A 9,031-nucleotide genomic window follows, 5' to 3' on the forward strand; every position below is an offset into this window, starting at 1 on the left:
ATGGAGAGGGGCCAGAGGAGGCCACTCGCATGATCAGGGACCAGAAGGGTTTGGGAGAGACCTTGTTTCCCCGAGCGCCCCCCCCGGCATAACAAGGAATAACGGCCACAAGTTGTTGGAGAGGAGGTTTCGATCAGACATCCGCAAGAACTACTTCCCGGTCAGGGCGGCTAGGGTCTGGAACCAACTTCCAAGGGAAGCGGTGCTGGCTCCTACCCTGGGGGGCTTTAAGAGGAGGCTGGATGCCCACCTGGCTGGGATCATTTGAGCCCAGTTTTTCTCCTGCCCAGGCGGGGGGTCGGACTGGAAGATCTACAAGGTCCCTTCGACCCGACTTCTGTGATTCCATCTGGCGACACTGACTCTCTCACAGTGTCTCAGCTGCTTGCAAGTTCAGTCTTCAGACCCCTTCCGGCTCTGGGGACAGATGCGTGACGGGGATCTCCTGCGCACCCTGAGAAACGAGAGGGATGCAAGAAAGGCGAGACAGACAGCTGCGTTCTTCCACCGCGTCAGCTCCCTCTCCTTGTTCAGAGCTGCATCGAACACAGAGGCTAGGAGTCAAGCCTCCTGCGTTCCCACCTCCGCCGCCGACTTCTCAGCATGTTGCGTCGTCTTTGCTTTTCAAACGGGGAGCGTGCAAAGCCCTCGGAGGACCCTTCGCGATCACCTCCGGTCTCACACCGGCCTGGGGTCTTCCCGGCTGAGTTGAACCAGACTCTTAGGAACATCCGATCCGAATTTAACGACTTTCCAGCTGCAGACAAAGCACAGAGCAGGGATTTCATCCACCGAGGACGTGCTGCGATTCCTGGGAAGTACCAACGCGGTGGTTATGGGTTATGGGATTATGCTGTGGGGGGACATGTCAGACACGGCCCTGGGAGCTGATCAGGGCCTGGTTCCCACAGGCCGAGGGCTGCGGGGTGCTCACGGGGGTGCCACCATGGATGTGCCTCATCCCCTGGGCTGGGAGAGGATAGCAACCCACTACTGCTCCTTCAGCTGTAGTGGGAGAGGCCTGGGCTGGGGGAGGCGCTGCCCCCATGCTCCTCCCACAATGCCCCACGCGTGCACACACAGGCGCAGCTGAGCCCAAGTGACAGCTCTTCCCGCACGGCTCCTTTAAGAACCCGCCCCCCCAACCCTGTCTGTCCTCTACCCCTCCTATTGCCTCTCTTCCCGGAACCCCCGCGGGCTCCTCGCGCGCCCATTGGACGCTGCGCTCCCCCGCGGATTGGTCGCTTCGCTGCCGGGTTCCCCGCCCATGGAGAGGCGGTGCTTCCGGCCGTTGCCATTGCTTGGCAACCCGCCCCTCCCACAACGGACTGTCAACAGACAAGGCCCGAGGGAAGCTCCGGCCCCCCTTAGCCCCCCGCAACTCCCACTGTAGCCCAGGCTCGGGCCTAGTCCGGCCAAGGGCTCAACCCCGCTTAAGCCCCGCAGCTCCCACTCTAGCCCAGGCTTGGGCCTAGTGCGGCCTAGAACCACCACCCCCTTTAACCCCCACAGCTCCCACTCTAGCTCAGGCTTTGGCCTAGTGCAGCCCCCTGCAGAAATTGATGCCTCCCCCTGATTCCCCCCTCCCCCTGCCTTTGCCCCACCCCCATTGATAATAATGTATTAATTATAATAATTGGTACATTTATCATTTATAATAATGCTATAACCCCGCCCTCCCCGGCGCATCGCAGGCGTCTCCCAGAGCCGTCCCCGGAGGGCGAGGCGTGCAGGCCGGCCACATGGTATGTGTTGGTTCCCCCATGCTTGGCGTCCTTCCGTTATCTGGGGTGGGGGGTGTCTGCACCGCGGGAACGGGGGTGCCGAGCACGGCCCCTGCGCCGCGGGGGTGATGGTGGGGCAGGGCGGGGCGGTGCCGAGGGGGATGCCCATCCCTGATGGATTCTTGTGTTTGTTCAAAGGGGCGTTTTTGTTTCTCAGTTTGTTTTAAGGTTCATTTTATTCTGTCATGTGCTCCACCCGATTGCCACAGAGCTGTCCTAGCCCAGAAAGAGCGTCTGGTTTGCTTTCCACTCCGCTCCTCCAGAATATAAAGAGTCTTGGTGCCGTTGTTGACAGCGGGGGGTTGTGTCGGAGTTGGCTCCGGTTCAGCCCAGTCCCTCATTGGGGAACGTGGCCTGGACTGGGGGAATATGAAAAGCTGAACCTCCCTTGGTAGGGTGGCCATCATAGAGGACAGTCTGGTTGTCCTCTGTTGATATGAAACTGGATGCCTTTATGTCCTTGAAGAGGGAAAAATAAAGGGCACAGAAGTTTCAGTTTTCATATCAATAGAGGACAGAGTAGCAGAAAACTGGCCTGTCCTCTACCCCTCAGGTCCCCCCCGTCACGGGGAGAGAATCGGATGACGTGCAGAAATGGAGCAGCAACTTACTCCTGTCCAAAATGCTTAGCCCAAAATGCCTAACCCCAAATAAGTTTCGCTATGCCCGACAAAGGGTGTTTGATCCTGAAAGCTTGCAGCGAACTTTTTCTCTGACTATTCGGATGGTCTAGTAAATGATATCATGCCTACCCAAAGAGCCTTGCCTGCCGAACCCCAAATAACTGACCTCTTCCGGTAGCCAGACCAGAAAAGGGAACAAGCTGAGAACGATGGCATGTTTCCCCAAATCAGCTCCAGATTTGTTAAGTTGTGTGGGTTAGACTCTCACAAAACCTGCAAGGGGTTGCAAAATTGCTTCTTCGTAAGTCCGTGGTTTTACCGAATATTTTCCTAAACAGCAATACCCAGAAGGTGGGGGAGAGCTTCGGGAGCATGGCGCTGAAGGGAGGGAGCATGGAGAGTCAGGGGTGTCAGGCAGCAGAGGAGGTGGGCACAGTCTGGAAAAGTAGTAGGGCCACTGGGGAACTGGTCTGCATTACATTTTCCCAGTCCAGAGCTGCACTGGGAGATTGAGGGCTGCACTTAATTTGCATTATTTAAAAAAATGCAAAATTTGGTTGCATCATCTTATGCTACAGAAACACAGCCCACAAGAAGTACATATCCCAGTATGCAGTGGATCGAGAAGGGATCTTGTTTACTGGGTTTTGTCCCAGAGGTATGTCACACGCAGGAGTGGCTGCCATCCTTAGGTGCCCCAGTTCATGGTAACTGTTATGAGATTCCAACTCTTGGGCTATCCCATGGGATGCAGCTGGGAAACTAAGATCTTCTCTATATTTTCCCCATTTATTTGTCTTAGAGAAATGGCCTCATTTGCTCACTTTCCACCACAGGGAACAGTCTGAAATTGAATTGCTTGAGGGAGCAATCCCAGGAGCACCTCCTAGGATCTTAATGTAACCCTGAAATCCTGCTTTGGGTTGAGATGCTCTTGCCAGTGATCCCCTTGTACTATGGAAAGACTGAGGGTCTTCTACTGATGGACTGGCAGGTAGAGCAGATTCAGCAGAGGCTGCTGCCGTGAAATCCTCCTCATACCCAATGTGAACAGAAGGGGCTGTCTTAGGAGCTAGTGGAGAGTCTGCTGTCCATGGTCCTCTCTGCCCCTGGCCTGACCCCACCTGCTGAGACTGCCTGGAAAAGGGCAAGAGTAGCAGTGATTTACTCATGTCAAACTCAATCCCATCTGCTGACAGCTCTGGGGTATTTTATATTCCAGGCTGCTCTCTGAGCGGTGACCGGGGTATGAGGAGTACCTGGTATCAGGATGCTGCTGACAGTCCCATGACTGGGTATCACATGACAGATTTGTGGGTTTCAGGCTGCTGCTCTTTCTGCAAAACACAGCTGCTTGCACTGCTGGCAGCAGGTGGAAAGGGGTGTGTGTTGGGAGGCCAGGAGTCCCCATCCAGACCACACAGCAGGCTAGGGTTTGAACCTCAGGGTGGGAGGGCAGCTCACAGCTTTTGTCATCTTCACTGCTGTGCTCCAGCTTGACATGCAGAAGCTAAATGCCAGCGTAGGCAGAGGACAGAATATTACAGGTGGCTGGGTCTCTTAGACGTTGGCGTTCTGCACAGTAGTATCCCAGTCCATATTACCCCAGAGGCATTAAACATGCTGCTTTCCCCACACAAACCTGTTACTACTACTGAAGCATGAGGCTGTTGTCGTAGGGCAGGAGTGACCCACCTGTGATACATTCAGCCTCTGTGTCTGTGTGGCACACAGCAGATCAGGGAGGGGCCAGACAACAGAGCAGCAGATAGGGCAGGGAGCTCAAAGTAGAGCAGCAGACAGGACAGGAAGCAAAGCAGCAGGGTGGGCAGGGGAAGGGGATTGGAGTGGCACTCAAGGAGGGTGTGGGGCTAACTTGTGCCTGATCCGCACCACATGCCTGTCCATTCAGCGCAGTCCCAGAGCAGTCAGGGAAGGCCTCATGCAGCTTGCCTCCCAGACCTTGCCTGTGGGGCTGGTTTGGGCTGCTCTGCACTCAGACCCAAGGGCAGCACTGGGGGTTGGATGCCCACAGGATGCATGTTTGACACTTGTGTCCTTGGGAATCCATTATGTGCCTCAAACTCCTGTTTCAAGCTTCCACCTCTTTTTTCATTTGCTAGTGTCCTTTTGATGAGAGGACTGGAAGGAGTTGGGTGAGTGTGTTGTCGGAAGGGTTTAGATGAAGGAGGTGAAGGGACAGCAGCACGGGACTCCCAAGAGTAGCTACAGTCAAGGGATCCCTTTGGAGCTCCTGTTTCCTCAGCAGAGGGGAGAAGTCGCACTGCTTTTGGCAAAGCTGGAAATAGAGAAACACCATTAGATCATCCAGTCCCACTGCCAGCCAAGGCAGCCACTGCTCCCTGGGGCACATTTCTTTGGTGCTTTGCTCTATCTCATTATAGCAATCACAGGTGGGAGGGATTTCACTCCTTTCTTACATCCCAGATGCATTTTTTCCTGCTATTCAGCCTTTTCCATTTCTTAATTCCAGCTCTTCGGCCACCCTAAGCCACTCCTTGCCAGCCATGGCGCACATGAATCTTTGCTTGGTTCAGTTCTCAGTTGTTGTAGGTGCTCATGCCCCCTCACATTTCACAGTTTTCCTGGGAAAAGTCTGAAGGAAAGTGCAATATAATGCAGCTTCTGTTAGCTTCTTTTCTTATCTACTATCAAAAAGATGAATCTGACGTACAGGTATCAAGTCGCACCCTGGAAGCTGACCTGCTGGTCCCCCGCTGAATTCTCAGATCAGAATAATTAGGTCACTGTTGAGAGAGAACTTCCCCACAAGCCAGGAACCCAAAGTGAGCAAATAGCACCCTTTGTTGTAAAGCAAGAATCACTGTGGGGGCAGCAGGTCCGTGACACTTTACCCCTTATCGGCCTGAAACTTGAGACATCTGACAGCATTTTTACCTCTGTAATCCTCTCCCTCTATGTGTCTCTTGTCATTACCTCTTTCAGGATGTAATGGAGAGGGACTTCCCAGTGCAGCTTAGAAATGAGTAAGCATTGCATCTCTTTTTTTCAGAGGGCATAAGTGATGCCTTTAATTGGCTCATGTCATATTAAATATCTTACTTAATATCCTAGTTGTAAAAGATCCTGGGTGCTCCAAGTTGCTAGAGAAGCAGTTTATTACCCACCAAGTCTGAGTCCTAAATTAAGATACACACCAGACTAGCCCATGGCTTCAGGTCCCGCCTGCTTGGATTATAAATTAGTTGAAGCAAAGCTCCCTGAGGGTCTCCAAACTCTAGACATGTCCATAGGCATCTGAGCTCCACATTAGTAAGGGAGATTTTGCAATCAATGCCATGGCGATGACAGGATCTTGGCTGCTGGCTTTGTTTGGGGTGTATGAGGTGGGTGGAAATCTTCCTGTGCTGTAGCTGCACTTTGAATTTGAAGAGCTGGTGTTTGCAAAGTGTGGAGTGACTCAGACACACAGGTGAAGTTCAGCTGAGTAAGAAGGGAACTCAATCAGTTGCTTTTCTGGCTCTGACCACAAACCCTTCCTTCCAGTTTTCACTAATTACAATAGCAATTTCTCTTCTCCTTTGTGCTTTGTGACAGTGCCTTTCATAATGTGCAGTGGAAAGATGAATTGCAAGTATCAATCCATATATGGTCCTTGGGCCCATCAGTCCAAATCTGAAAGCTTAAAATACACTCGCAATCACAGAAGCCAGATTTTCACTCTTCAACTCTCTCTTTTTTTCATCCATCATTTATATCTAAGCCAATTAACCAGCTTGTTCATTAGCAAATGACCTACTGTGCTAAGTATATGAACTGTGTAATGTACTTCCTACCACTACAAAGCCTATACCAATCTTCCTGAACATTGCAGGGTTATTCTTTTATTATGATCACGTGTCTTTGATATCAGATAGGGTCATTTGTGCGCAGGAGGTTTTCAAAGTATTTTACAAGCTGTAAAAACAACAGTTACTTCACCCCCCCCCCACACACACACACTCTTAACTGCAGCTACCTCTGAGATGGAACATAAAAACACCTGTTTAATGGCAGCCGCACTACCCAGCAGTTTGGGGAAGTAGGTGAAGAAAACACCATGTCATTGATACTACAGGGAGAAATGCAGAGGTGAGCAGAGTATAACTGCCTGATAGTGAAGGTGCTGCCTCATGTCTTTCAGGAAATTGATGTACTGAGTAGTCCTTGGGACAGTTCTCGCTCTTCTTCCCCATGTGAGGAGGATCTAACAATGTATGGGGCGTTAACAGCGGTGGATCTGTTGGTAAGACTCTGAATTGGTGACAGGTGGTTGAATCTGTTTCTCTGTGAATTACCTGGAATCAAAAGCAAAGATCAATACATTCTCCCCCTGTTTCTTTACAATCACTGAACCGTAGTGAGCTTTGAATGGGCTGGAGAAGGCTCTGTGGGCAGCAGAGAGACTAGAGCAGGAGGTTGCAATGTGAAATATGGGCTTGAGCGAGAGCTTTAGCTGAAGAGGTAGGAAAGAGGGGAACCTTTGCTGGGGAGGATAAAGTGGCATGGCCTAGGCTTGGCTTGAGTATGGTCAGAGGAGGAGGAGCTGGGCAAGGAAACTTCTAGACCACAGGCCTAAACAGAGGACGGGCTGGTGGAGGTGTCCACTATTACTCTAGACAAGGGGTGTCATACTCACCCTGGGCCCCAGGCTGGATCTGGATTGCAGGGTCTGATCTGTGGGGCTGTGTTTGGGTGGCAGTGTGGGTTTAGGGGCATGCAGCTGCATGGACCTGCATACGGGCAGCATGAAGCCTGGGGCATGTGGAGGCACAGAGCTCTGACTGGGCAGCAGCACAGTCAGGGACACAGGGCTGCATGGAGCTGGAGCCAGGGGTGTTCATGGGTACGGAAGTGGACAGAACTATGGGCGGCAGCCCCGTGGCTCTGTGCTGCCACTAGAATGCAGCTCCATGCAGCTGCTTGCTCCCAGCTCCATGCCACTGCCTGGCCAGAGCTCCATGCTACCACATGCCCCTATTTCCATGTTGCTTGAATATGACTTCATGCTGCCACACGTCCCTAGAGCTGGTGACTGGCCCCAGTTCCATGGTGCCCCCTGAAATGGAGCAGAGCAGAGCTGTGACTAGTCTGTAATACTAGGGGTAGGCAGCAGCACTGGTCCAAGGATGCACACTTCAGGTAGTCCACTGAGCTACTGGTGGGCTGGATACAATTGTTCTGTGGGCTGAATCCAGCCTATGGGCTGTATGTTTGACACCCCTGCTCTAGACACTGCAGAAGTGCAAAGGTTAAGGAAGGGAAGAGCAAGGAGGAGGACTTGCCCCTGGTAAAGTGATGGTCTCCCTCAGGGTTGGTAAAACAGTAGGCTGACACTGGCTCCCCATGTAACAGACTGGGAAACAAGCACAGGGAGAAGCATGTTCCTTGCTCCAGAATACAGCAGCCAGGAGGCTGAGCTCAGAATCCCAGAGCTCTGGGCCATGTGAGAGCCCCCACATCAGCCTTTCCCCGGCTGGGGGATGCTGGAGCAGCCGTAGGAGTGGGCCTTGAGATTGGTGTCTCATGCAGGGAGGTAACAGAAGCCCCATCTTTCAGGACTTGTAGAACTGGAGAGACACCCATGTCTACAAAGTTCCAGCTGGGATCCATGTTTCATTGGCTCCGCGAGAGGGGGGAGTTCATCAGTGTGTTAGTTTTCTGCAGGAATTGCAGGGGCTAAGGCTCCTTGTGTGTGAGGGGGAAGGGGAGACTCAGCTCCCCCATGAGTATTGTGAATATTTGATTGCGGTGAATGCATGTGGGAGGGTTCCCTGGGCTCTGCTGATCTACATTCCCCAGTGGCCCACAGTGAATGTGCTTTTACCTCCTGCAGCCCTCCCCAGGCAGTTCCTTGTGTGTTGTAATGTGGCTTCAGGGAAGAATGTCCCTTGTTTTGAAAAGCAGCATTACACGGTTGTTGCCGTGCTGCAAACCCATTAGTTATGCTGATGAGATGGTTCATATCCTTTGTCTTTCCCCAAGCCTGGTGCTGCTGAGTCCTTGAGCAAACAGGAAGAGGAGAGGCAAGCCAGGCAGCAGAAGCATCCCTGGAGGGGAGCAGGGCTTCCCAAGAAGGATGGGTAGGTGCCTCCCTCACATGGGCTAGGGTTTTTTCTGACTTTCAGAGGGGATGTGGTGCTGTTTTTTTAACCTATGTAGTTTCTTCCTTGACTATACTTGCCCTTTCCATCCAGCCACTTCCCCACATCTGTGCTTGGGAGTGTAGCACACCATTCACTACACAGCACTGCTGCCCCTGAAAGATTCAGTACGGTCACAAAGGAATAGGAGAACTCTGCTGCCTTTTTGGGAGCTGTGGGCACTGAGCCCCAAACTTTAGCAAGCAGTTGAATGGGCACTGCAACCAGGCACAATGGGGACTGATTTTGAAGAAGAGCTGGTCATAGGAAGTAACCTGGGGTTGAGTAGAGTGCCCCAGAGGTCGATCCTTGGGCTTGTTTTGTTCAGTATCTTCATTAATGATCTGGAAGATGGGGTGACGTGCACCCTTAGCAAGGTCACAGATTGCATCAAGCTGGGGAGAGTCGTAGATGCACTGGAGAGTAGGGCTAGGATTCAGAGTGACCTAAACAAATTGGA

The 9,031-nt window shown here is 52.3% G+C and overlaps 1 long non-coding RNA gene across 1 annotated transcript; it reads left to right on the forward strand.

Moving 5' to 3' along the window:
* The first annotated feature begins 1,250 nt into the window (after positions 1-1,250).
* LOC109316152 lies at positions 1,251-9,031 on the forward strand. Its single transcript, XR_002102736.1, has 3 exons — positions 1,251-1,745; positions 6,573-6,674; positions 8,414-9,031. It is a non-coding gene; the product is annotated as an uncharacterized LOC109316152 (long non-coding RNA).

The sequence above is a fragment of the Crocodylus porosus genome, unplaced genomic scaffold, assembly GCF_001723895.1.
Source record: "Crocodylus porosus isolate Cpor-Errol unplaced genomic scaffold, CroPor_comp1, whole genome shotgun sequence".
NCBI classification, from domain to species: domain Eukaryota; kingdom Metazoa; phylum Chordata; order Crocodylia; family Crocodylidae; genus Crocodylus; species Crocodylus porosus.